This window comes from Coptis chinensis, chromosome 7 (genome assembly GCF_015680905.1).
Source record: "Coptis chinensis isolate HL-2020 chromosome 7, ASM1568090v1, whole genome shotgun sequence".
NCBI classification, from domain to species: Eukaryota; Viridiplantae; Streptophyta; class Magnoliopsida; order Ranunculales; family Ranunculaceae; genus Coptis; species Coptis chinensis.
Genome location: NC_141462.1, coordinates 36519822 through 36526444, shown reverse-complemented (window position 1 = coordinate 36526444; position 6623 = coordinate 36519822).

Genomic DNA, 6623 nt, shown 5'->3' with positions numbered 1-6623 from the left:
CTTTAGAGAGCGTACCTAAATGGGTTCTCACAGGTATGTGTCAAAACACAAATTCGCTCATAATTTTTCCACTCAGGTTTTGCTAACTCCAGTGTGCAGTGGGCACACGTTTCCTCACATACTCGATGACAGTCTGAGGAACCGAGGTCGATCAATCACATCTACTACTTATTATCACACCATCCTACTCCTAATTGAGCTAGAGGTCTTTATTAGGTATTGTGGGGCTTAGGTGATGGTGTAGAAGAAAATGGAAATGGATAATAAAAAATGATAAGTATGAGAGAATAGGGTCTTCAAGATATTTACACTCGAGAAATCCATGTTTTCTTTTTCTGCTTATACCTGAGTTTTCCTACTTTGCTCTTAAGCATTGTACTTATTTCACACACTATTTTTTTTTTAGTGTGATTTTTTAAGGCTTAAAAACATGTTCTATTTTCCTTTCCTAAAGCAAGTAACTAACTTTTATTTGGGACAAATGTTTCTCTTTATTTTTCTACATTTCATTCTATTTCTCATACTCATCATTTAGGTAGGTTCTTTATTTGGGTTAATAGATGGGTAATGATTTTTTTTTGGTGAAAGTGAAAGGTTTGATGAAAAGTTCAATGGAGTGACTAGCGATAACATTTGTAACAGGTAAGAATTTTTAGCTATGTCGATCCAAAGAAGGCCTAAATTCTCGCCTAGGGTTTGGATGGTGATCAAGTAAGTCGATACATGATTTTCTCTATTCGGAAAAACTGATCCTCTGTGTCATCACACACATATCACTCATGTCGAGGCTTTTGGTTAGATTCTCACATGATTGATAGTTTAAGTATACTAACTGTGGGTTCCAGAAACTTACTACTATGTACAATCAATGATACTCAGTGCATGAATACTCATGAAAAGATGTAAAAACTATTGCGTACATATTATCTTAAGTTTCTGAAAAATGAATCCTAATTTGAATGCTAATGTAAGACTTTTAGACAATTTTCATCATTGAAAAGGAAACAAGACTTTGTCACTAAGTACATTTACTAACAAGAAAATATAAACTATATACAGCCTACAAGTTGCCTAATGTTTGCTACAAGTTTAAAGCACCCCCCAAACTGAATGATATTTAGTCCTCGAAGTAAAAATAGATAAAAAAAGGAATTACTTGATAACCTTGAGCAAAATTAGAGATGGATTACTGGAACATAAAGTTGTGGTAACATAATATATTATACAAAAAAAGAAAAACAATAGCATAATATATACAACTATATACAGTTAGATATATGTACAATTCCCTACTTAATTTTACCATCCAGGATGTTGTGATGGTCTGGCGTCTTCTTTAGTGAAATGCATTTCCTTAGCATCGCGCCAAAAGATAATCCTTTCCCAAATAGTGGCCCATTCTTGTTCACCAAATTCGTTCAAATGTTTCAACATCTTATCATCGTCCTAGATAACAACGAACATGTCGTAAGTACCGTGTAGGACGTTTCCATTGCCTAAACCTTAATGAACGAATGATTTTATTTGCTGGGCACATAGAATCTACCATGACCCAGTCATGAAAAGTAGCTGAAAACTGTGGGAAATGTGTCTTCATGATTCGGCAAGCGGTTACAGGTAAAAGTATATACTGATCTCGAATAGTGCGAGCTCGTTTCAGATTGGAGGTAACACAGTTTAAGATATCAAATAATGCATGACCTTGGGCAAGCGCATTGAAGACTACACATGCAACATCATTAGTGGTCGAAAAATGCTAATCTCCTATGATGTTTAGAAGGACAAACAACATTGCATTTCCCACGTTCATGGTCATGCTGGCTAAGGGAATGGTGATGTTTGGCCATCTGCCAAGTTTAGTTCCTTCATCTTTAATTTCAAGACCATCACCGTATGTTGTGAGAAAAGTAGGTGATAAGAGCCTAAAACTGTAGTTTTAACCCTTTAACAATATTGCTTTTTGACCAATTATGTGATTAGTAAGTAAGAGTTAGTATTGTTATCGTGTTCTTATGTATTTCAGGCATTGGAGTCGAATATGTGCAGAAATGGGCCCTTTTTGCGAGATAATGGAGCAAGGGTTGGTTGTTAAGAAGTTCTTTGATTAAAGGCCAAGATCCAAGGAGAAAAAGCCCATTTAAAGCCCGATCAAAGCTAAAAAGTCAAAGTCAACGCGGGCAAAAATATCGCACAAAAGTCAGCAGAACTTCTGGAAGCCGTATCTTTGGACTCAGACCTCGGAATTAGGCCTACCTTATGTCAAAACGACCGGCTCGGAACGAGCTTTCCAATAGTTTAAGCTTTGACCCAATCAAAGGAGCAGAAGTAGAAGAAAAGGCAGTTAAAGTCAAATCCAGTTGAAAACCCCTCTGTGGACTGAAGAAATTGGGTTTTGGGCTCGATTTTTCGGCCCAAAACATGGTTCCTCAGCCCATGCACGAAAACGTGGATCTTGTCTCCTCCATTTGAAGACACAAGACTTAGCTCTTAAGCATCTAGTTTTTTTACTTAGAAATTATCCAAGAACTTATTTTTTTTTTTAGATCTAGTTTTTACTTCATAGAATTAGTTTTCCATTCCAATAGATTAACTAAACCTAGATTAGAAAATAAATTATTTTTAGACTCCATTAATTAGTTTTACTACCTTGTTTTGAATTTAGTTTTGAATCAGTTTATTGTTATATTATTCATTAGATCAATAAAGTTAGTTAGCTATTGATAATTCTAGTTTCATTTCATTAAATCATTTTAGCTTTAATTCGTAGATTTAGTTAATAATCATTACTAGTTTTAATTCAATCTTGCATGATTAGACTTTCATTTTAAATCAAATAAGTAAATTTATATTCTTTTATCATGTCTTATTATTGTTTATATATAAATGATAGTTTAATGATTCATGGCTAAAACCTCCATTAGAGGGGTTTGAAGAAGCCTTGATGAAAACTTGATTGTTGTTAGCGTAGAATAGTTCATAATATTCTATTCCATTCTATAAAATAATTAGTTCACCATGAGAATGAGTTTGATTGCTTCATATGCTAGCTGTTAGTTGGTAGAGATTACCATGAACAATTAGGGATTATAAACACCCAATTGTTATGTGGAAGCATTATAATTCGGATTACGACAATTCCTCGCTAGTTGATTAAGTCGAATTAATATGGAATCAAATCCCCCTAATTCATTATCATATAGTCAATTTAGTATTTCCGTATTTTGAATTATCGCATCTTGATTAGTATAATTTCCATCATTACTCTCATCGACTTTTATAGAACTGATAATCTTAGTTAACGTAAATTCTAAAGAACTAGGAGTGGAACGAACTTTCTATTCCAACTATATTGCAATAGCATCGAGAGTAGAAAACTTTAATAACATAAGAAGAAAATAGTTTTAGTTTTACTTGCGTATAGTTTCGTTGCTTATTCGTAGGTAAAATTATTCGTTTTACATATTATCAAATGGCGTCGCTGCCAAGGATTAGGTGATGGTTTAAGAATGAAGGAAATAGATATTCAAAAAGAACCAGTCTGAGATAATTGAATCTTCATATTCTGTAACAAGAGAAAATCTTGTTCTTTTGCTTCTACATTTTGTTTCCATCCTTAGCCTTTTTATTTTGGCTTTTGACTCATTTGATTATGTTTTTGGAGTTCTATCTCTTTATTTTTTTATTTTTTATTTGGATGGAAACTTTCTTTTCTTATTTGAAGCGACTAACAAATTTTTGATTTCAAAGGTCTTTCCATTTTCTATTCTTCATCTCTATTCTCAGACTCGTTCTAAAATGGGTAGGTTGATTTTTTATTTTGTTTTATTTTTGTAAAAGGGTAAAGGATTTGCGGTTTATGAAAGGCTAAAGAAAGGCTCAGAGGGGTGACTAGTGGAAAATAATTAATAGGTTTGAATTTTTGGCTATATCGATCCAAAGAGGACTTAAATTCTCGCTTAGGATATGGTATAGTAATCAAGCAAGTGGACGTGTGATTTCTCTATCCGGATTTTACTTCTCCCTTGTGTTATTTCTCAAATGTTTCACTCATATAAGGCTTTAGGCTATATTCTCACAGGATTTGTAGAATAAGTACTCTAGCCTAGATTTCATAAACTTACTGCCAAACAATCATAGATACTCATGTAATATATTTATAGAAAGATGCAAAGATTATTACCTACATATTAACTTAAGTTTCTAAAAACTATTCTAATGCAAAAGCTAACGTGAAACTTCTAGATTATTAAGAGTATAGAGAAAGAAACAATACCAATATTCCTAAGTGTATAACATAAACTTTTTATTTATATTTTTGAATTTTTGAAATTTTTGCTAGAAAACAAGTGTATATTATACATATCTATATCCTAACAGATGCCTTAATTACACGTGTTTCTATGCCACCCCCAAACAAGAAGTATGCTTTGTCCTCAAAGTATTAAAATAAAAAGGGTAGAAAAATACCATGGAAACGCGTGAAATTTTGGAACATCTGCAAAACAAGGTTAAAACATACTAATATAGATAAAGAAAAACAGACGCAACTCTATATGAGTTCCACCTGTTATGGGGATAACAAAAATTAATTTGCTTGGGACATAAGCAGACACTAACTGAAACTAAAAACTTACCTTATCTCCAGCGTTTAAGCGTCATCCTCATCCTCTTCATAGGACCAAGGCTCTTTTGCGTCCTGCCACGCTATGATAACTTGCCAAGCCCTTCGCCGTGTGTCGTCCACCTGTGCTAACCTATCTAGTGTTACTCAGTCTGATGGGGTGTAAGGAGCAACCAAATGAGGTTGCACCTGCCATCCCGACCAAGTCATAACGCGAAATGAACGAACCACGCAATTGGTGGGTCTCATGGTTTCAACCCTAACCCTATCCGTGAACTGGGTACAGAATACAGGTAAACAACCACGCATGATGCGGCAAACTAAAAAAGGCATAAGAAGATACTTATGCCTCATGCTATGGGCTCTCTTTAGACTAGCCAGTAAAACTCTGGGAATGTCATATAGGTAACGTCCCTCAGCTAAAGCAAGGAAAACTTCATGAGCGGTACTATTTGTAGAAGTAAACTGCCACTCCCCTAAAATATTCATCGGGATGAATAACATGGTGGTGCCTACATTCAGGGATAGGCTACCAAGGGCTATGTTATATCGCCCTTGGTCCATTACACGAAACACCCCTCCCCCATAATACTCGTGGAAATATGCATAGTCATATAGGTATGCATTATCAGTCATATATCCCCACGTGTGTGTAAGATTATGATAAGAGCCCAAAACTGTAGTTTTAACCCCTTAACAATAATACTTTTAGACCAATTATGCGAATAATAAATAAGAGTTAATGTTGATTACGTGCTTTTATGTATTTCAGACATTGGAGTCAATTATGTGTAGAAATGTGTCACTTTTATGAGATAAATGAGCAAGGGTCGGTTGCTAAGAAGTTCTGTGATTAAAGGCCAAGATTCAAGGAGAAAAAGCCTTTTTAAAGCCCAGTCAAAGCTGAAAAGTCAAAGTCAACGCGGGCAAAAACAACGCACAAAAGTCAGCAGAACTTCCAAAGACCGTATATTTGGACTCAGACCTTGGAATTGGGCCTATCTTATGTCAAAATGACCGTCTTGGAAAGAGCTTTCCAATGGTCTAAACCTTGATACAATCAGAGCAGCAGAAGTAGACGAAAAGTCTGTTGAAGTCAAACCCAACTGAAAAAACCTCTGTGGACTGAAGAAATTGGGTTTTGGGCTCGATTTTCCAGCCCAAAACATGGCTCCAAGCCCATGCACGAAATTGGGGATCTCTTTCTCTTCTTGAAGGGAGAAAAGGAGGCAGACTCATTAGCTAGACCTAGATTACAAAATAAATTAGCTTAGACTCCATTAATTAGTTTTATTACCTTATTTTTAATTTAGTTATTGAATCATTGATAATTCTTCATTAGATTAATAAAAATAGTTAGTTATTTATTAATTTAGTTTTGGTTTATTAAATTACTTAGATCTAAATTCAGTTATTAGTTGTTAATCATTTCTTAATTGTTAATTCAATTGTGAATCCTTGATTAGATCAAATTAGTAAATTTATAATCTTTATATCATGTCTTGCTTAAATTCATATAGAAATGATAGTTTAATGATTTAAGGCTAAAACCTCCATTAGAGGGGTTTGAGGAAGCCTTGATGAAAACTTGATTGTGTTAGCTTAGAAATTGTTGTGATAATCTATTCAATTCTAGAAAGTAATTAGTTCACCATGAGAATGGGTTCGATTGCTTCACATGCAAGTTATTATTTGGTAGAGATTGCCATGAATAATTAGGGATTAGAAATACCAATTTGTTATGCGAAAACATTGCAATTTGGATTATGACGAATCTTCGCTAGTTAATTAAGTCGAGTTAAGGTAGAATCAAATCCCCCTAATTCCTCCTCATATAGTCAAATTAGCAATTCCGTAGTTTGAATTATCGTATCCTGATTAGTAGTTTTCCATCGTAGTATAATCCTATCGTTACTCTCATTAACTTTGATAGACTGATAATCGTAGTTAACTTAGAATTCTAAATAACTAGGAGTGGAACGAATTTTCTATTCCAACTATA